This window comes from Protopterus annectens, chromosome 10.part0, assembly GCF_019279795.1.
Source record: "Protopterus annectens isolate FY-2018-M chromosome 10.part0, PAN1.0, whole genome shotgun sequence".
NCBI classification, from domain to species: domain Eukaryota; kingdom Metazoa; phylum Chordata; order Ceratodontiformes; family Protopteridae; genus Protopterus; species Protopterus annectens.
This window is the reverse complement of record NC_056744.1, coordinates 1,499,661,754-1,499,685,422: the sequence shown is the minus strand read 5'-3', so window position 1 is coordinate 1,499,685,422 and position 23,669 is coordinate 1,499,661,754. Positions and strand designations below refer to the sequence as shown.

Genomic DNA, 23,669 nt, shown 5'->3' with positions numbered 1-23,669 from the left:
TGGGTAATACGTGATTTTACTTCTGAGTCAGTATCTGTAAAATTACAGTATGTAGCCAAAGACAAGCCTTGTGTATTAAAAATAATGTCTCATGTTGTTGTTTTATGGATTTTCTAAACTATATTTCTCCCCAGCCCTGTGCTTAAAAGGGTCTTTTGTGCCCAGTTGAACTTCCACGGTCAACATATTTAAATAAATAAGTAAATAAATTTAAATACATCACAAAGTCTTTTTGTTTGATTGAAGCTAGAAGTATATTGTTAATGCTTCTTATGCTGGTCTGTATATCTTCAGTTTCTAACAGAGTCTGTCATGTATCATAAATCTTATCACAGAGAGCCCATACCTCTGTACATTATGATTACAAGGCATTCTTAAAGGTATGAACATATTTACACATATGTTCACACACACACACACACACACACACACACACACACACACACACACACACACACACACACACACTTAAATGCACACACAGAGAAAGGCTGTACTTTGAAAAGTTATCATCACATCCCTTCCTCCAGGAGTGAGAGACAGAGAGTGAGAGACTCTCTAGATAAATTATATTACTATATTAGATGTGCATATTCTTAAATATATATAATCGCCATTTAATCAGCATTATTACAAACAATAAATTTTGTACACATTTTATCTAGTACACTTTAAAAAGCAGCTTTTCCATTAACAAATACATTTTAATATATCATTTTAATAATAAAGTAAAAAGGCAATTAGTTATCTGGCCAAGAACATGGCTGCACTCTCTATATCACCAAAGCAGATGCAACTCATGGCCTTTAATGGTCATCTTCCCAGGAATATGACCTATGGAAGAAGGAGGGTTAGTATTAAAGCTTCTAAAGTCTTTTCTAGTGTTTCTAGATGGACCATTCAGGGTTGCATTTGGCCCAATCACGCAATTTTCTCGTCACTATGGGTAGACTCATGACTTGTTTTGTAATCAGAATTTCCATCTTTGTCTCAGATAGGTGGAAGTGGCAGTGCACTTGATGGAATTTCTATACTTCGATTAGCTGAGGACTTAATCATTCTTGGTCTGGAAACCTAGGTCTGGCTCTATGATATTTGGCTTTCTGATTAAGACTTATGAGGAATGGCCTGGCTGGATATGTCTGTGTTCACATTTGATAATAGCAGCAAGATCTGGTTGTATAATAAGGGATCGAGATTCATCCACTTCTCTTACTGTAACACCAGTTGTTTCTCATTTACCCCTTCTCCAGCTTTAAACATACAGAGTGGCCTATTTAAAGGATAGGTAGAGAATAGGATAAATCTCATCTGCATAAAAGCGTTTGTAAAGGTTTTTTGCATTTTGGACATTTTTCTTGACAAATTTGAAAGGAGTATTATTTGATTTTAGTGTGGCTTTCAGCGTAGGTATAATAGTCCTGATTTTGCTTACAGTATCAGGACTGCAGGGTTTAATCCAGTAGTACTGCGGTGAGTAGCACAGTAAGACATGAACGCTTTGTGAGGATCAGATCGGCAGGGAACTTTTTGACAATTTTGACTACTCAATGAGCAGCTGCATTGTGCTGTGGGGAAAAAAAAGTGACATCATATGTATGAAATCATAATCCTCAATAAATTACAGAATGTTTGTGGATAGAAACTGTTCTGTTGTCTGTTAGTAACTGAATTAGTATTGCTTTTGTTTGGTTACACTCAATATATATAAAGTGTGTGTGTTTGTGTGTGTGTGTGTGTGTGTGTGTGTGTGTGTGTGTGTGTGTGTGTGTGTGTGTGTGTGTGTGTGTGTATATATGTGTGTGTGTGTGTGTGTGTGTGTGTGTGTGTGTGTGTGTGTGTGTCCTTTTAAATGTCCTATCTATACTGACAGAGAGAGAGAGAGAGAGAGAAAGAAAGCTATGTTTAAATGTTGACCTAGATATAACAGATATACAGTGTCACACACATGTAGATGTATTTAGATATTGATACATATAGACAGAGAGAGAGAGAGAGATTTACATGTGTCTGTATATTGTATATAATAATGTACGTCAAACTGTTTTCATCACAGTTTTGAAACTTTTTTTGTTTTCTGTAAGGAGTTTTGTCTCTCTTGCAATATGTGTTTTATCCATATAAGAACAAACTTCAAAACAGTGAGGGAAAGAGATACATCTCAGTACTTAGATTCAGAGCTAGAGATTGATGTTCAGAAACTGTTCCAGTCAGGAATTGATCTGGTTAGAACCAGTTTATTTCAGGTAAAGCTTCTTCACTGTTTATCTTCAGCATCAGGTTTGGAATTATCCATTCAATGTCAAAAGTATCCACATATTTCAGTAACATCTTCAGATGTTAATAATACAGATTGTGGTCCAGGTACCCACTCAGAAGGTTGTGCTCTTTCTTTGATTTGCAACTTTTGTAAGAACCCACCAGGTACGATAATTTATGAGCTACAATCCCCTGTAGCTGAAGTTTCTGTTAATACTAATGATGGTGCTTCCCCAGCTGAATACGGATTTGGACCTGGGGATTCTAATTTGGGCTCTGGCTAGTTTAGGGAAGTGGGATAATTTAGCCAAATAAGTTCATAGGTTCATAGGTTCATACATAGGTACTAGGCTATCTGCCCGATGGCATTTATAAGCCTAGCCAGAGTGTGGCGGCTTTCGCCGCCCCATTGATTAATTAACTGAGCCTCTGTCAAGCAGAGCCAATGAAGTGATCCCAAGGGTGTACTTTCTGTTACCCATCCACTCGTCAAGGCTTCCCTTGAAGAGTGTTAGTGAGGGGCTCTGCCTAATGTAGTTAGGAATTTTGTTCCAAAGCATGGGGAGTCTCTGTGACAGGAATCTATCCCTCCAGCATGTTCTTATTGTTGTGGCAAGGTTTAGCTCACTAGAGCGTGTGTTTCGCAGTGACTTGGATTTCTTTAGGTGGAGCATGTCCATCAATTCTGAGTTGGACATGGCTTTGTAAGTCAGTCAGAAAGCACCTCTGAGTAAGTGATATGCCACTGAGTACAGCCGTAGATTTTTCAGTCGGGCTGCATAGGACATATGTTTGAGGCCAGTAATCCTCTTGGTGAGGTGCTTTTGTGGTCTTTCAAGCTGTTGGAAGTGTCTTGTGAGATACTTCCCAAATGGGGCATTGTACTCTATGATGGGTCTGATGAGTGACGAGTTGAGGGGCACTATAACCTCTTTATTTCTAGATGCAAACCCCTTAGTAATTAGATGGGCCACATAGAAGGATTTCCTAACTACTTTGGCAATATGATTGTCTAAGGAGAGATTACTATCTACCTGGGTCCCCAGATCTCTTATTACCTCTTCTGTATTAAGGGGGCTGCCGCCTATGTGGTAATTCGTGGGTGTTTTGTTTTTCCCAAATGGGATGACTATGCATTTTTTGGCATTTAGCTTGAGGCCATGACTTTGACACCAGGTGTCTGTCTCAGTAAGGCCTTTTTGGAGGATGTCCATGTCAGCCGGAGAGTCAATTATGGCTCCCAGTTTGCAGTCATCGGTGAACTTGGTTAGCCATATTCCTCCTGTGTTTTCCTGTACTTCTGAGAAATATATGCCGAACAGTAGGGGTCCCAGAACTGGTGATTGGTTTAGAGTCAGACCTGTAGCCCACTATTCTTACCGTGTGAGTTCTGTCTGTAAGCCAATTGGCAACCCATCTTGTGACGTAGGGGTTTATGTTCAGGCTGGTGAGTTTTTCTATAATACCCAAGTGAGGAATGGTGTCGAACGCCTTGGCGAGATCAAGGTAGGCTGTGTGAACCACCTTTCCCTCGTCTATGGCCTTGGTAACTGTCTTGAAGAAGTCAACCAGGTTTAGTAGGCATGATCTGCCTTTAACAAAGCTGAACTGGGTGGGATCAAGTGTTTGGAGGTTCCCAATGTCTTTGTTAATGAGTTCCATGATGATGCGCTCCATAGCCTTGCAGACCAGGCTAGTCAGGCTTATGGGGTGATAGTTACCAGGGTCAGTTGTGGCCCCTCCTTTGTGGAGCAGAATAACCATTGCTGTGCACCATTCTATGGGCATGTAGCCTGTGGAGAGGCTGAGGTTGAACAGCGTGTTTAGGTGGGGGGGTTAGTTCGTTCTGTAGTTCGTGCAAGATGCAGGCTGGGACACCATCTGGCCCCATTGATGCTGTGTTTTTGGCTTTTGAAAGGGCTGTTTTCAGCTGTGCTTCTGTGATTTCTGGGACACTATACTTTTCCGGTATTGTTGTGGGCCCTTTTGGAGGTGAGAGGGGGTGAAGTTTGCGCTGAATCTATCTGCCAGGATGTTGGCAGTGTCAGTAGGTTCAGTATATTTTGTGCTCTTTTGCACTAGCTCAGAGCATATCTGCAAGTTACCACTTAGATTCTTAACATAGCTAAAGAAGGCTTTGTGGTTATCTTTCGAATCCTTGGCTATTTTTCTTTTGAAGTTAGCCTTGGATGATTTTATGAGGGACCTTAGTTTCTTACTGATACTGATCAGGGATGCCTTTCCTTCTTGGGATTTGCTTTTTTTCTGAACTAGTTTCCTCCTTTTGTTGTATAACCTGTTTATGGCAGGGGTCCACCAGACTGGTTTCCTTCTCTTAGGGGAGTGAGTCTTGGTTTTGCTAGGGATGGCATGATCCATGCATCCTTGTAGGTGCTCATAGGGTGCAATTGTAAAGGATTTTGCATCTTGGGCAGTGTTATCCTTTAGCGTGGGGGCTGTGAAACTTACCACCTCTGCCTTAAGTAAGGTAAAGTTTGCTTTAGAAAAGTTTTTCACTGTGGTTTCCTTGGTTGGGGGAGGTGGTGGGGTGTGGACATCCAGGGTAATTAGTTTATGGTCTGATCTAACCAGTGACGGGTTGACCTCTGGTACGGAGCACCTGTCACCCATGTTGGTGATGACCAGGTCCAATATGTTGTGGCCTCTGGTAGGGAAGTTTACCAGCTGATCCAGGGCATTTGAGTTGATAAATTCCAGGAAGCGCTGAGCCTGGGAGTTTGTACTCAAGTAGTTTTCCCAGTTAATGGTAGGGTAATTGAAATCTCCCAAGATCAGGGTGTTCGGTAGGACCTTCATGTTTTCCAGTATCTCCAGAAAGGCGGAGCAGTGGTCCTGGGTCATGGAGGGTGATCTGTAGCAGGCCACAATTTGCTTTGCAGATTTTCCTGATGTTAGTTGCACATGGATGATCTCAGAGGTATCATGCTGCTCCACTAACCTAGAGGTGTGAGTATCCTTGATGAATATGGATACACCCCTTCCTTTTGTGTTTCGATCCATGTTCTGTGGCCGAAATGTGTGGTATGAGTTGTAGCCCAGTAGTGCTGGAGTGTTCTCTGGAGCCTTGAATCAGGTTTCAGTTATTGCACAGATGTCGATGTTCTCCAAAGTTAGGAGTGCTTCGAGCGCATGCATTTTGAGATTTAAACTCCTGGCGTTGAGTAGCATAGCCCTCAATTTTTTACTTGCGCTGTTTATGGAGGTGGGTTTGAATTTTGAGCCTTGCCTAAAAAAGGCACTAAGAGGGCAGCAAGAGCCTTGGCCTGTATTCGAAAGCCAAGGGGTGACAGGTGCAAGCTGTTTCTTGCGAAGCAACGTGGCTTGTCGAGCATGTCATCCCAGGCTGACAGACACTGGATCCCCTTTGAATGACACCAGAAGCTTAGCCAATTATTGAAATTGATCATTTTTTCTTTATACTGAGGTTTCATTCTTGGTGAGGGCAGGATGCTACTCAGGGTCAGGGTCATACCCACCTGGGCTACATGATCAGAGAGCTCTTCCATGTCTCTTTTCATGTTGTCCAGGGAGGTATGGCTCAGGTCATTCACACCAACATGAACAATGACAGAGTCATATTTGTACTTGTTCTGGAGTGACCTGAGTGCTTGTGTTATGGGCGGATTCTGGCTCCCGACAGGCAGCTAACAGTAACCTTCTCCTTGTCCAGCCTAGTGAGTGGGGTGTCAGTGCGCCTTACTATTGAGTCACCTATTACTAGTGTGTTAGGTATGTTATTTCACCTTAAGGGCTGTGATTGTGTGGCACATTGATTTTGTGTTTTATGTGTTGTCTGGTTTGTGACGGGAGGTGCAGGTTTTGTGGGTGTCTGCTTTGAAGCTCTCTGATGCTTTTGCAGGTTTTTATTTAGAGCCTCCAAGTATGATTTTGTGTATTTATTTGTATTTTTTGCCAGTGCTGGTTTAGTAGGTCTATGTGAGGCTGGAGGTGTGGTGCATGTGTTAACCTTCTCCTCATGACTGTCTGTTCCAGTCTTGGGTGGAGATACCTTAGCCTCCAGTTTGGCTGTATAATTGCATCTCTCACATATGTTAGTGTTTTGTGGTAGGAGGAGAGAGCTTTCTGTGTACATGAGGCAGTTGTAACATTGCCTCAGGATACCCAGATTCACCAGCTGGACTGGAGAGTACACCTGAAGTTGCCCTTTGGTCATGCCTAAATAGTAGGGTGAGCTGCTTAGTCGCTTGGTTGGTGAGGGGTGGATAAAGAGCCTTGCCCTGCTGGGCAGTCAAGTGTCGGGGTATATTAGTGCTTGCTATTAGGTCTGAACAAGTGCTGGACTGTAGGATGCTTTGTGAGTGCTTAGGTTGAGAGTTAGACTAGTTTCAAGTGAAAAACTGAAGAGCAGACTTAGTGGAGCTGGGAATCATGGCCAGCCTTAGGCATAGGCGAACTAGGCAACTGCCTAAGGCGCCATACAGGCTGGCCTCATAAAGGGCGCAAGTTTAATTTACTTAAATTTCTGTTCTTCTCCACTTCTCCACCCTGTACTGTAGCATTTGCGCCCTCCCCCACTTCCTCAGTCCAAAGCATAATTCGCACATAGCAGAAACCACCGTCCCCTGCTGTGTTCTTCCATTCCCTCCCCCTGCATCCATGTGATCAGTCAGTATTAAAGCATCAAATCAATGATACTTTTATACCACTGACGTCCCTGGCTGCTGCTCCAATTGATAGAATAAAAGTTTAATCATGCCTGCCTCTCATCTCTTTTTTCATTAATGAAATAGAGGCGGGCATATCTTTTGGATTTTTTATTTCCCCTGGATGTTTGAAGTGCGTGAATTGGCGACTTGGTTCTCAACAAAGAGTGGTTTTATTTGGGATTTTTATTTGTGTGCTTAAGGTAAGTGAAGTCAGGGAGCTAAACTACATTCCAATAAAAGGTATAATCTTGCTGACACTTTTGGGCATACAGGGCTGTTTTGGCATACTTCTTGATTAAATGACGGCATAACAAAACGTTTTAGCTGTAAAAAGCACGTACCATGTTATTGCATGTTGTGCTTCACTAAAGCATTTAAGAAAACTTAGGATAATAGAAAACAGAACTAGTCGCAATGGCTCTCTGTGGGATTGTTAATGTAAACAGTATGAAACAGTATAAAGAAGACAGATTGAGTGGTTCAGGCTACTGCCTTTAAAGCTTCTGTCCAGTTCATTAATCTTGACTCATTTTTGGCATATGACTGGAAAGGCTTGTTGCAGTGTTTCCTTTTAAATTTTCAGTCCTCAGTCCTATTCACAATTTCAAGAAGGTCAGAGTGCAATAGGCGATCTAATAGTGCCAAATCAATTCTGGTTGGCCAAAGGCTGAATTCAATGAATTTTGATAATCAGTGGCAGTCAGTCAGAATAGTCATTTTAATATCTGGTGAGGCAGATACAATAAATTAGACAATGCTGTATCATTCTGTTTTAGTCATAGTAAATTAAAGCTGTCATTCTGTGGGTGGAAGGAGCTTTCTCTGACATTTAGGCACAGGTACATACATATTAATGATACTTTGCTGTGGAAACAAATGTAAATATGCAAACTCCAGAAAGAGAGCAACCAGAGTAAATGACTGAACCTCAAAACTTGAGGTTGAGTACTAACAGCAGTAATTTGTACTGTGGTGCTGTTCTTTCCAAAACTGCATACAGTGTAAAATGTAAATTTATGAGCTGAAATCAACATCACCATCCTTTATCTAAAATCACTTGTCTACATAACTCAGAGACTATATAGTTCTAGGTTGCTTGTGTTTGTATATGAAGTAAAAACAGAAATTGTCAGTGACTTAGGGTAGAAGAGGAGTTACTGCCCTGGGACACTGAAAAGAAATGATACATTTGTATTTTCTCATACCAAGCAGTCTGTTTAGGTAAAGAAAGCGAGATAGCTGTATATGAAATTGTGATGTTTTCTTTCTAATTGAGTGTATCTAAGATGGCTAGTACCTTCATATGGTCCGTTTGTAATTTGTACTGTATCTGGTTCTCCCCTTTTCTCATTTAAATGTAGCTAGATTGTCTTTTAGAACTATGAGGGTTTTAAGAAGTTTTCCTTTTGACGGATTATGCATCGCTGCTCATCAATACAGTATTTTCCCCCCAAGAGATGTGAATATGTGCTAGAGCTGTTGCTGTGCAAGAAGTTTGTGATGGAGTGAGTTAGTGATTTTTTTTTATAGTGATAGTTTTTCATGTGTCCTCAGTGTCATGTATATGTTTCTCATTGCGATCTTGTTTAAATAAACTTCTTGATATGGGAGTACTTGCTAGTGATACAAATCAAGTGAGTCATCTTACGTAATTTGGACCAAATTAGATATTTGCTCCACTCATTTTACGCTAATTGAAGCTCATTGAAGAGAAACATCTGCAGGCAGGTGGTAATTCTAGGCTTTTATTTTTATTAGTTCTTTTCTTACCTGGCAAGACTCACAAGGTGATGTATAGTGTGGATGCTTCTCAGAATCTGTACCTCATGAATCTTGCCAGGTAACAAAATAACTAATAAAAATAAAGGCTCAGGTATCAACTATCTTCAGATGTTTTAAATGTTATCTTAGGGTCAGGAAAACCTCCTTTTATGAAAAGATAATTCAGCTCGCCAGAAAATAATGTAGCATGCTGCATGCATGCATGCACTTTATTCAAAATGCTGTTGTGTGCCACTGTTGAGATATGACTAAAATAATGCAGGCAGTGAGTATTGCCAAAGATTAGTTTCATAACTCTTATTGAACTGCATTTTGAATTGAATTCTTATACTTCTATTAATGTTTGTTACTAAACTAATCTTTGGCAATACTGACTGCATTCTTTAAAAACATCCACAACTTGAAGACTTTGCTCCCCCACTTATTTTTGGCTTGGTGTGCTCAGAATGTGAAATCATAATACCCTGCAGTAAATGTTAGCTTTGCATTTATATTTCTCATTCAGGAATTTTTCAGTGGCCGTTCATGTTCACATTTTAAACACCCTGCAAAGAAACAATATTCTCTGCATCTATAAAATGATGATTACATATTTTTTGTAAAGTTAGGAATCAACTGCTAAACTTGGAAGGTCAAGGACTTAGTCTTGGCCATTGTTTTGTTCTATCAGTGGTATCTAGGTTTTTAACACTTTCAGCATTCTAGCTGCTTAAGCTGCCCTCAATTTGTAGTAAAAGTTATGAATCCTCGGAATCTTAGTAGGTTATGATTTTTTGGAAGGGAATGAAGGCAGCTGTGAATCTTTGCTCTATGGGCTTTTTCCTTGGCCAGAAATCTTTAAATAAGATGCATTACATGATATGAATAGCTAGGAAGAAAATAAAGTGTGAGATTTCATTCAAACCCAACACTGGTATAGTGAGAAAGTTAAATGGTATAGAAATGTCACAGAAGAGGAACACAACTAAGTCTTGTGTTATTTATGTGATAATTTTCATTTTTAGGGTGGAGAATACACTTTACAAGAGGGAATATGTTAGGATGTTGTTGCATTAAAGCAAGTAAATGACATTTTCGAAAATAAGCACAGGATTTGAAACTTAAGAATATAACTTGGAAAGCATGACCATGTTAGGATTCTGTGAAGATCAGTCTTTAAATGAGAGGTGGGTCAGGAAAAGTGATCTTGAAGAATGCTGTGCCTAAAACACTCTGGAAAGGCAATATGTAAACATTTTTATTTGTTATATATGGAAAAAGTACTTTCTGAACAAGGAATACATCTTCAAAGGTTCCTCATGAGTTTGAGGTATAGAAAATACTGTACTGTAAAAAGTACAGAATGGTCATTAATATATCAAACAACATGCATCTTAGTTATGTGGGGAATGTGAACGAAAACAACCAGATGATTGATATCTGCTGTGACTGAATTTGCAAAAAGATGTAGTGAGGCAGAAGAAAGCAGTCTGCTCAGAATGGATGCACAAAAATCACATTTTTGGGTTGCTTGCATCCATTGCATGTGTAGGTAAATTAATGCAGGTTTGATAGATTAAAAACTAGTTTCTGTAAGCAAATTCTAGGCAGACTCATTGAATATTGCCAGCTTGCATTCTCACTGGTGTAATTGTATTGAAGCGGAAGAGGTATGACAGACTTTTGTGGAATTTGCTACTTAATTTGACCAGTTCAAACTAGGTAACAAGGCAATGAATCATGCAGTGCTCAGTGAATGTGTCACGCTATAGCCATTTTGCAACTGACATGTGTCTGGTGTTGATATTTCCACAATGTCCGGATTTTTGCCTTATTTTTTGTCAGATCACATTGTGTTGCTGACATTGAAGTATGTTGACTTGACCTGTGAAGAGCATGAAGCACACATCAGGGTATGCAGTAATTAATGTGTAACATTTTAGGCAAAGTCATGCACACCATAGTAAATGACACAAGTTCTATGCATAAACATCAATGAACTTTGTAAAAAGCAGTTTTATTACTGTGTCATGACTGTAGATAAAATATTGAAGGAGCAACAGATCAAGCAGGTTTATTAAGGAGAATTCACTTGCAGGAACAGATAAGCAGGTTTATTAAGACTTCACTTGTAGGTTAATTACATTACAGGGTATCTTTGTTGCAGTATGACAAAGCATTCATTGATTTTCCATGCATTTAAAAAAATGCAAGATGTGGGAGTGACCTACCTGTGGGCGTGGCTCACTTAGGGGTGTTCCTTGAGTATGGTGTGGAGTACTATAGGGTGTCATTTCAGCTAAGGCCGGCCCTGCTGGGAATAATTTAACCCTAGCTAACCAGTGCTGCCCGGTGCACAAAACCATGCAATGCGTTTTTTAAACTTCTAACTTCTGGGTTGGAACCACTCCTCCAGGGACAGATGGTTGCTCAAAGTTCCCCTCTCTCACAGGTGAACAGATAAACTTCCCTCTATCCAAGTAAGGTATGGGCAACTCAGAAACTTGTAACACAGCCCTGAATTCAGCACTAGCCTGAAAAGTGGACTATACTAGCTTAGAAAGGCAGGAAACAAGAAATTTATTTATTTTTTTGAAAAGATAAGGCAAAAACAGTAAAAAGTACACTTAAAACAGCTTTAAACGACTACAAGCGATCAGAAAAGGCTATCACACTTTAATGTGTAGCCTACAACAGTTAAACAATTTATTTAAACAAAGAACTTTTTAAAAGTGCAGACAGTCAAATAAATACAATATCTGAAAAAAAACAAGCTTTTAAATCACAATAAGTGCTGGAAAATCAGCGTTTAGGCGGAAAACAGTTAAGTACAGCAAGAAAATACAGAAAACTGATAATCACTCCAAAGTTCCTCTTTTAAGCTAGAAGGCTTATATCAGTTAAATCATTGGCTTCTCTGACAGGAAATGTGAGTCAAATAAAAGAATTGTTAATTCAGCAAAACATAAAATTTTGCAGCTCAGTGACTCTTATCCAAAAATGGAGGGTGAGATTTTGGTATTGACAGTTAAACATGAGTTCATTAAAGCTGATAATAACAAAACTCAGTCTGCTATCTCCACCTCGAAAGACAAAGTTCTTGACTTGGAATTTAAAACTACAGAATTAAATGTTAATGTCATTAGGGTAAGGGAACATTTAGACAAAACATGGCCTCTTACAGAAGTGATGAAATTACTGTTACAGACTTTAAGTGGGGAAACAGGAGTTCAAGACTTGTTAACCATGAATGTTGACATTGCCCATAGAGCTAGACCTCCAAGATATGGGCAGAGTTAATCAGTTTTTCTTAACTTTTTTGCATATATTTTCAACATTGTTAAAAAAAGAAATTTCATATTTAATGGATGTCCAGTAAGATTTTTCCAGGATTCACCACTACAGATTTTACAGAAAATGAAGGTCATTGCCAACATTTGAAAAACTTTATGTGTCAGAGGTTTATTCTCCATGCTCCTTTACAGGACAACTATAAAGAGATGACTCTTAAATGTTTATGATTAGAAGAAGTTACTAAGGATCTGTAAGCTATCAACATTTATTTGGACTTTAATTCCACAGTGTTAATAACTACACACACACACATGCACACACACACACACACACACACACACACACACACACACACACACACACACACACAGACATGTGTGTGTGTGTGTGTGTGTGTGTGTGTATATATATATATATATATATATATATATGTGTGTGTGTGTGTGTGTGTGTGTGTGTGTGTGTGTGTGCGTGTGTATTTTTGGGGGGAGGTGGATCTCACCAGGTTGTTTTTTCTTATATTATTCAAGTTTTTGTTATATTTATATCAAGCTGAATGAGAATAGTTATACTAGGTATAAATGGTACAGTAGAGAGTCGATTATCCAAACATCAATTATCCAAAATGTCAGTTATCCAAATGCAGCCTTCCTAAGAGCACATAAAACAATATACCTATACAACTTTATAATACTGGTTTAATAAACATGCCAAATGCATTCTACAACAGAAGTGAAAAATTAATTATAAAGGTGCTGCTTACTGTGATGGATCTGAAGTCTTCATAAGACACTAAGGTCTTGCTGGCTGGATTTTACTGAAATCACAGTTTACTTATAATTGCAACCAAAGTCTGTTGCCCACAGAAACTTGCAGCATGTACACTGATGCAGCACCAAATTCTGTCACTTTAAGAGCAGTAACATAACAAATCACATGACCTATCATTATAGCTTCAGGTACTATGCTACTTTACTTCTCAAACAGCATGGATGTTGTGAGAAATGCAATATTACCTCAGAACAAGAGTGTTCCTACACAAATACCTCTAAGAATTGTATCTGCTATAGTCTCTTTATAGTGTTTTTACATCATGTTTTTCTTCTTGGTATTCTATTTTAGACTTGTATTAAGATATCTGTTTGCTGATGTTTGCAAGAAAATATGTTTTTATCCTGTAGAGAAACAATGCTGATATTGTCTGTTAAGGAAACATCTTGTGCAAATGCTGACTTGATAAAGGCACGTCTATTCAGTCTTATATGATAAAAACACATACAGATTGTTTTATCTCCTAGTAATATGTCCATTCTTTAAGGAAGCAGGTTAGCTTTCTTGCTGACAATGTGAAATGCATATATCCTGTTTTTTACATTTTTGCTAAGTCTGTAAGAGGTCAGCTGTCTTGCTGACAATGTAACATGCATGCATTCTTGCTGATTTTGTAGGAAAACATGTCCATTAACAAATTCCTTATTTTTGCAAGCCACATTCATTTAGTATGGATGCTAATCACATATTGCTAAACTCTATTTCTACATTTAAGCAAGCTTTATTTTATACCTTATTTATTTTGCATATCTGTAGTAGAATTACATTCATCCTGCTCATTAGGTTCAACCTCAGTAAGCTGCACTTTATATGTTTTTGCCACTAGGTGGCATTGCTCACCCACTAAAGTATAAAGACCAATTCATTCTTTTTTTCTGTTCTTTCCCGAAGCTATCCGCCACTCTCTTAGCATATTTTTCCCACTGGCCGGCTTTGTCCTATGCATAGTTCAGTTACCTTTCTCCACTCACACTCCCAAGCCTTGACTCACCTCTGCTGTTCCTACTTCCTCCAAGCTCCCACATTTCAGTTACAGCTGGCTGATTGGTTTCTGCCAGCCACCTTCTCTCCAACTCTCTTTACTCATATTCCTCCTTCCCAACTTTACCTCCTTCCTGTTACCACTCAACCTACCCCCTCTTCTTTCTTCCCTTCCTACCCCTAGTCTATATAGTGACACTGCTACCCGTGACACCATTTTGAAATTATCCCTGTTACCCTTGCTGTTTGGCCCCACCATAGGCTGCTAGCTTCTCCCGGTAAGTGCTGCATTTCATTTAGGCTTGTTGATACACGCAACATTGCTTTCTAGCTTTGGTTTGACTTTGTTTTTAAACTGTTTTCTGCTATGTTTACTGTTTGATAAGGGAATGCTCTGCGAGTAGGTTACTGAGCATTTTTTTTGTTATGTTCTGAACGCACGCCAATTCAATCCCTTTGAATTGAACTATTTTCTGCTATGCTTACTGTTTGAATATGGAATGCTATGCGAGTGGGTTCAGAGTGGTATTTTGAAATATTATGAATGCTCGCCACTTCAATCGCCTCTTCAATCCCTTTGAATTGAGCCAGGTCTGGAAGTGTTTTTCCCACTTCCATCCCTTTGAATTGAGCCAGATCTAGAAGTGCTTTTGCTGCAGACTGATGCGTCCCTCATAATGTTTGCTGACCTACCTCAGCTCCATATCTAATTCAATATACTTATTTGACTGAGCCATAGTGTACAAGTCATATAACCCACCCAGTAAGCCTGTTCCCTGCCCTCTCATGTATAGAATGTATTTGCACTGTTGTTTATGGGGTTTTTTCCTGCTTACCTGGAGGGAATTCAAAGGGAAATGTAGTGTGTTTGTGTTAACGATCTTACTTTAGTCTATGAACAATGTCCTATGATTTCCACCTTATCTACCGATAGCTAATTACATTAACATAACCGGTTTACTGGGACACACTCATTGAATCTGTTACTTGCTTAGGCATTGCATCCGATATTGTGTATTTTGTTTGCTCCTAACCGCTGTATTCAGAAAACTGGATGTTAGTTGCTTCATGGTGAAAGTTTTTATGCTATATCTTTATATTTCCCTGTAGAACTCACGTTATAACCCAGTAACAGCCTGTATATGTTTCACATTTAATAACAGCTAGGATTGTTTTTTTCTTCCTTTAATAAGCAACCTGGTAACTGTATAGCTAGTAGGAATAGCTGCCTGTATTTTGTCTTACTACAACAACTGCTATGAATGTTTTGTAGCTGTATTATCTGTACTTGTAGTGGTAGAATAGGCTGCAGACACCACTCTACATACGGTGTTTTGTTAAGATGCTGCTGCCTCTTTTTCCTTTCCTTCCCTACTCTCCCTGTTCTCACTGCTAACGTGTTCTGTGTGTAGATATGAATCCCCTATTCAGCTAATGCTTATGTTGTTCTGCTCTTTTCCCTACAGCTGTCCGTGCTGCATTCTACCCTAACCACTACAGCCTAGATAACCTACCCCATAAGGATATCCACTACAGGACTCTGCTAAAGCCCGCTTAGGAGCTTTCAAAAGATAGCCCCCCAAGACATAATTAAAGTGTATGCACTGCCGCTTTATTGCAACATAAGTCCTACTAGTGTTAACATTACCGTAGTGACTGTACTTTTCCCCGAGCTTGCTAAGTAGCAAATTACCCACTATGCTGTACTTTATATGTTTTTGCCACTAGGTGGCGTTGCTCACCCACTAAAGTATAAAGACCAATTCATTATTTTTTTCTGTTCTCTCCCGAAGCTATCCCCCACTCTCTTAGCATATTTTCCCCACTGGCCTGCTTTGTCCTGTGCATAGTTCAATTACCCTTTTCCCCCCACACTCCCAAGCCTTGATTCATCTCTGCTGTTCCTACTTCCTCCAAGCTCCCACATTTCAGTTACAGCTGGTTTCTGCCAGCCACCTTCTCTCCAGCTCTTCTTCAACTCAACCTTCTTAACTGCCTCAACTCCTTAGCTCCACTAAGAACAAAAAGAATAAAAACCAAGACCACCCCATAGCTAACCAAAGACACCAAAAACCTATGCTACAAAGGGATAAATCCTGGAAAACATACCATCAAAACAAGCAGCCAGAAACTCTTCTTAAATATAAACAACTCTCCAACCTCGTTAAAAAACAAATCATCAGAGATAAAAAGTCCTACTATATTAAACTCCAGACTAAGCAATCTAAAAACCCCAAACATTTCTGGAATTCTATTAATTCTCTTCTCAAACTAGGCACCAAAAACCCCTGCCCTGACTCCAGCAAATCTGATCCTGAAATAGCCTCCCTATTCAACTCCTTCTTTACCAGTTCCATAGCAGAACTGACCAAGATCTTCCCTAATAATAACCCTTCCCCTCAACCTACCCAATCTTCCACACCCCTTACACAACCTTCTGCCCCCAATCCCCTCAGTATTTGAACTTAAACCCATCTCAACCTCCCACATAAAAAACTACTCTCTAAATTAAAACCATGCTCCAATGCCCCTGACAATATCCCCTCTTCCTTCCTAAAAATAGCTACAGATGGTATCGCTCTCCCCATCAGCATCTTGATCAATAGATCCATGTAGGTATCTTATGTGCCCAAATTATAGAATGCTGCCTTTATCCTACCTCTCCATAAAGGAGGCAAAAATAATAGCATCTCTAACTTCCGCCGTACAGCTATCCTCTTCCCAATCTCAAAACTCCTAGAAAAATGCATCCACCTACAGCTTATGCCATTCCTAGCCAATCACCAACTAATTACTCCAACCCAACATGGTTTCTGACCTGGCCATAGTACTATCACTGCCCTACTCTCTTTCTTAGACACATTAAATCTTGCCTGTGACTCTGGAAAAATAGTTTCTACAGTTTTACTTGATCTGTCCAAGGCATTCAATACTATCTCCCACACCCACCTCTTAAACCACCTTTCTTACCTTCATCTCTTCCAGAATTATTTATCCTGGTTCTCAAGCTGCCTTTCTGACAGGTCTCAAGCCATGAAGTGGGGGAAAGGCACCTCAACCTTCCTTCCTACCCCCCACTGGGTACCCCAGGGATCCATACTTGGTCCAATGTTGTTCAACATCTTTAGTAATGATTTCCACAAAGCCATACCTAATACCAAAATCGTACAATATGCAGATGATTCAACTTTAGTCTGCTGCACCTCTAACCTCTCAGAGCTTCAAACAGTGATCCAAACTGCTTTCTCCTCCAAAAACTGGATGCTCCAAAACCACCTCTCACTAAATGCCAACAAATCTAAAATACTATTATTCTCTCCCTTAAAAGCTTCACCTCTTGATAAAAACTCATTCCAAATTAATAGCCAAAATAGCGCTCCCATAGAGGTTGTTCCCTTCGCTAAACTACTTGGGGTAACTATTGATGAACACCTACAATTCGACACTCACATGCAGCAAAACATTAAGAAAACTCATGTAAAACGTGGTATGCTATACAGAAACATCCACTTTCTTTCACCTCCCACCAGACAAACTCTTGCCACTGGCTATCTACTCCCCTCACTGTTGTATGGTGCTCCTCTTCTAACAAACCTATCTGCCTCTCTCTCCTCTAATGGGTTGCAAACTGGCTAAAGGACAGAACCCATAAAGTTAAAATCGCTGGAGCAATGTCAGACTCAAAGCCAGTCACAAGTGGTGTCCCACAGGGATCTGTCCTGGGACCCCTCTTGTTCGGCATTTATTTCTCAGATGTTAAAGCAAACATGGGAGGGTTGCGGCTGACAAAATTCGCAGATGACTGCAAACTAGGCACCATAGTCGATACACCAGCGGACACATACATCCTACAAAAAGGCCTCACAGAAACGGACAACTGGTGCCGGAGTCACGGCCTTACACTAAATGCCAAAAAATGTATAGTCATCCCCTTTGGGAAAAACAAAGTACCCACAAATGATCACATAGACAGCAACCCACTGAGTACGGAAAAAGTAATCAGAGACCTAGGGACCCAAGTCGACAGCGACCTCTCATTTGACACCCACGTTGCCAAAGTGGTTAGAAAAACATTCTACCTTGCACACCTCATCATGAAGGGATTCACATCCAGATCCAAGGATGTCATTGTACCCCTATACTCCTCCCTCATCAGACCCATGATTGAGTACAATGCCCCATTTGGTATGTACCTCACCCAGCATTTGCAACAACTGGAGAGACCACAAAAGTACCTCCCCAAGAGGATCAAGGGTCTCCAACATATGTCTTATTCTGCCAGACTAAAGAAACTTCAGCTCTATTCAGTAGCATACCGCCTGCTCAGAGGTGATCTCTGCCTGACGTACAAGGCCATGTCCAATCAGGATCTGATGGACATGCTCCACCTCAAAAAATTCAAATCCATCAGGACCACGAGAGCTAAAGACTTAAACCTCGGCACAAGTATAAATAGGACATGCTGGAGGGATAGATTCATAACCCAGAGGCTTCCCATGCTTTGGAACAAGATCCCAGTTCATGTTAGGCAGAGCCCCTCACTGACTCTCTTCAAGAGAAATCTTGATAAGTGGATGGGAGATCGTAAGTTTACCCCAGGGGTCACATCTGTGTCACTGCTAGACAGGGGCACAGTAAACTAATTCTATTATATAAGGGGACCTTCAATGTGTCACTACTAGACAGAGGCACAGTATTCTAAATTTATTCTGTCCATTTTTGTACCATTTCATGGGGTGGCAAAAGCCACATCACTATGGCTAGGCTTACAAATGCCCCAGGGCAGATAGCCTAGTACTAAACAATGAAACTATGGAACTATGAAACTATGAAACTGGAAGTCTGTTATAATAAAATTTCTAAATTTGCCACCAAAGCCAAATTTTCCTCCCATCATTGTACTGCCCTTCATTTGTTAAATCGGCTTGAACTCTCCAACCATCTAGACTATCTCCAAATTACAACAGCCCACAGACTAATTTTTCAACCTGAAAAGTGCCCGGCTCTAACCAACATACTCCAACCTTACACCCCTCAGAGAACTCTGAAATCAACTCACCAAAACCTAATCACTGTCCGCAAACCCAATCGTCCTGCTGGTCAGCTTCTGCTATCCTTTTCCTTAGCTAAAAAATGGAATTCTCTTCCATCTTGTCTAAGGACTTGTGAAAACTTTGAAACCTTTAAAACTCAGCTACACTCCTACCTTTCCTCTAACAGGAAATGCAACTGTTCTCTCCCCACATAGCCTAATAAACTTTCCTCCTCTTAAACTCCTGTCTAACTCTGAGCACAAGCTAACTTAACTTAAATACAAATATTGTAAATATCACAACTGTACAACTTACAAATAACCTTTACCACCTTTTTTTCTCTTTCCCTTCTTAATCTTTTTCCCCCTCACAGTCACGTTTCGACTGCCATCCTAAATATTTAGATACAATATAATCATGGAATTTATTCCTGTTCTTTAGCTTAAAATAAAATTGTAATCATGTTTTCTTTACTATGATTGTATCTGTAACTACACTATGTAATGCCACCCTAAATATTTTGATACTATGTAACCAAATAATTTATTCCTGTTCTCTTGCACAAAATGAAATTTTAATTGTGTTTTCTTTACTATGATTGTATTTGTAAATACACTCTGTAATGCGAAGCTTTTCTCCCCGGGCCTCCACTGAAAATGGGTTCCCTGAGTCCAGTGGACCTCCCCGGTCATCAAACTGGAAATAAATAAATAAATAACCTTAATACATTGTTGAGCATACTCTTAAAATTCCCTCTGTTTTTTTTAAACATACTAAGAAAACACTTTATACTGATATGTATTTTTTCTTTTGATACAAGAAGTCAAAATGCAATTTTACACAGTTAATACAATGATAAAAAGTATTAATACCAGAATTGAGTGTATAATTTAGTCTAACAACTTTTTTTCTTGCAGACAATTCTGTGAAAATATTTCACCAGTTATGATCTGTGTCTGCTTTAGTTTTAACTTGATTAATTTGTTCTGTTGCAATCACCCTTACCCAATTTATGTCTTAGAACTTTTTTATTAACTCTTTGCAACTATTGAACTAACTGTTTACTTTTATTAATCATTTTATACCAAAAGATTAGAAATAGACTAATATTTATAAGAGACAAGAACTATGCTATGTGCTACTGCAAGCATTTATACACTGGTGAAAATATACAGTTTCAATGTCATTTTAACCATAACATTGTGGTCATATCTCTGAACTGCCCATACACTTTAGTTGCCAGTGAAGTGAACATCTTAAAGTACTGAACTGGGCTTTTAATACTCGAGGATTAAAAAAAAACATGATTTATACACTGGAAAATGCTATTTACACATTAGTCCATTTGCTGTATGGATACAATATTTTCCTCTAACTGGGGTAACCAATACTTGTATGGATAAAATGGTTGTCCAAAAAAGTGATACAATTACAATTAGTGATAAAATTACAACTTGCCAAATTACTTTTGAACTTGTTACTTTACAATGTGTTTTGTATAGTATATATCTACACAAGCTGTTTGCTACTCATACATTTCAATCTAGAAGGGACCCTAGACCCATTTTTTAAATATTTTTTTTACATATATTTATTAGACAATAATTTTATTTACACTGAATTGTTTTGCATTTGCACATACAAAGACTGCAAAGTACACTTAGTCCAATATATAAATTTAGTAACATTAACATCAAGCAAAATCTTGGAAAATTCTTATGTCTCTTTAGAAGTATCTAGTGGAATTGCCACCAGAGGCAACTACATACCCAACAATTAGAAACATTCATGATTTTTGCATACCAACATTGTCTTGCCAAAAACATATTAAAATATTGACCAGCCTTGCTCATTTTTTTACATATCTTTACTCTCTCTTGTATAGCTTTAATAAAGCATTTTTAAGTCATCTCTTGCATAGCTTTATAGTTTAACAGGTTATAAATACAATGTAATACTAAGCAATACAATAATAACTAGCATGATAGCTATTAGCAACTTGTAAAATATCTTGCCCTGTTAAGTTTAATCTGTTTACCAGTATTTCTAATGCACTAATACCTGTTTTCCCCTCCCCCCTAAAAGAGCACTATCAAGAGGGAATGAGTTATTATTTTCCTTCCTGTATCTTTATTTTAGACCCTTCTGCAGTACTGCTTTCACAGTCAGTGTAAAACTGAGAAAGTACCTCTCCCCCTGTAGTATTGCACTATTGTTTATTTGCTTTATGCTGTGAGAATGTAATGTATGTCAGCCCAACACTTTGGTTATACATTTGCTTTATTAGGTTACTAACAAACTATAGACCTTTGTCTGGTTTGATCATTTTTTTATAAATACTTTGCTGTTTACTACTACTAGTATGTATTCATACCCTCCTGCATAATTTATTTGAATTGTATGTATATTATGGCCCATTTGCTGGCTGTACATGATGTAACTGAGGTTTTCTACTTTTAACATTTACCTGCAAACAGATTATTAATTACATGTATGCACCACTGTGATGTTTTATTACAATTACCAGATAGTGTTGCATGTGAACACTTTCACAATTATGTTTTAATAACAATAATGTTTTAGAAAACTCAAGCCACTTGTCTGGCAATCAGTCTTTTTTTTACTTTATATGTCCAACATTTCCTGTAACTATTCATTCAGTCTGGGAAGGTCTGAGCTCACATTTCAGACTCTGTAGATTATAGTTAACCCTTTTAGCATTTTTCTTTTAATCATCTGTTAATACACTTGCAGCTTGATATTAGAATGCAGTTGTAAAAACACTTAGCATTATATTTGCAATTTGCATAACTATGTATTTATACTACATATATAGACATTATTTTACAATTAGCTTACATACTTTTTAATTTGTATTTCAGTATTTTTTTTTTACTTTAACTGCAAGATTGCTTTACTAATACCATCTGTGATTTTATTTCTTTTTAAAATTATCTATCAGAGCTTTTAACTGTTTGGTGTGGTGTTACTTAAAATTTGTTAAAGACATAATAGATAGCTTAACTAGCACATGCTTATTTACATTTGCTGTTGCCTGCCTTTTGCTCTTGTGCATTGCACTTTAGATGAAAAGAAAGTACATGTATGTCAGTCTTTTGACTTCAGATCATTACTGTTATTAACTACACTCATTTGTTTTTTATGCCCTAGAACTGTTTTTGTTTACCTTTTGACTATGCTATGAGAATGGCAGTCATATGCTCTACTTTACTGTAGTACTAATAAGTCTTGCTTTAACTGAATGAAAGTTTTTAAAACATTTGAGATTGATTTATACATACATCAGATCCTGTCATGTATGCTTAACCATTTTCAAAACACAAGCATATTGTAACATATTTTTTGTACAGATCAGCTGTGGTTTCCTGCTCTTTTGCCATGTTTTCTGAAGATCGGCTGTTGTATGCAAGAAGGAAGTCTCTGTCAGTTTAGCTAATTTATTTTCTGTATTCTGTAACTAACTCTGAAATAAACCTTTCACGTGTGGTGACGGGACATAACTGTTCAACACCTGAATATAATGGAAAGACTTTACCCTTAGTTCATTCTTTATCATGAAAAGGTTTATCTTTACAGTCTATTTTTTGAGCAATAGCATGCAATATTTTTTATGGCATGGCACACACAATGCAGTTTCTGTTGAGTCACACAATAAACATTTGTCATACCACATATGGGTTTCTTTGAGATACCAGTCAAATATTGTAATACATTTGTATAATGCCTTACTATCAACTTGCCCCAATAAGGTTTTGCATTTACTAATGCGCTGTGTATACCAAAATAGCAGTTTACTCCATATTTTATCTGGTGGTTCTGCTACATTAAGAGTAAATCTTGGCTTACACCTGCTTGAATTCTGTCAAATAGCATCTATAATAAAAATGTGACACAGAAAAAAGGTCTTACCACCTTGCAAGAAACTTGGTGATTAATCTGTTATTGCAGTTGGCTGGAAGTTTTTCAAAGTCACCCGAGAAGCTGGTGAATTACGGCAGGCAGTGGGCTGCTGTAACAAGGAGATGCCCACCTTTCTTGGAGAATTTATGGCACTGCAACCTTTATGTACTGCAGGCTCAATCTGGATTCAGACGTCTGAGAAACTTTACTGCTGCAAGCTATAAAAACTGGAGTATTTCTGTTTAGGATGTACAAATGTTAGTTACTGCAACTTTACTAAAGTAGCCCTCCGCAGGCATCACTCCTTCTGTGTTCGAATGCAGGTAGGCTCACCATTGAAAAATTAATTATATAGGTGCTGCTTACTGTGATGGATCTGAAGTCTTCATAAGACACTAAGGTATTGCTGGCTGGATTTTGCTGAAATCAAAGTTAACTCATAATTGCACTCACAGTCTGTTGCCCACAGAAACTTGCAGATTGTACATTGATGCAGCCCCAAACTCTGTCACTTTAAGAACAGTAGCTAATAAATAACTTTTTATAACAAATCACATGAACTACCATTACAGCTTCAGGTACTGTGCTACTTTACTTCTCAAACAACATGGATGTTGTGAGAGATACAATATTACCTCGGAACAAGAGTGTTCCTACACAGAAACCTCTAACAATTGTATCTGCTATAGCCTCTTTATAGTAATCCACGGTGGTGGTGCTGCAGTAGCGTTGTCACCTCACTGTAAGACGCTGACCAGTTCGACTCTCAGCTAGAGCGTCTTCTGCGTGGAGACATGCATGAATGGGCGTACCTTCGTTGAAGGTTGTGCATTAGGGCTAGCAACTCAGCATGTAAAAATCAACTGCCAATCATTAGCGGACCGGAGTTCCGCTGTGGCGA

At 38.8% G+C, this 23,669-nt stretch overlaps 1 pseudogene; it reads left to right on the top strand.

Moving 5' to 3' along the window:
* Positions 1-2,105: 2,105 nt before the first annotated feature.
* The window catches only part of LOC122814315, a 74,959-nt pseudogene continuing 53,395 nt past the window's right edge, over positions 2,106-23,669 (top strand).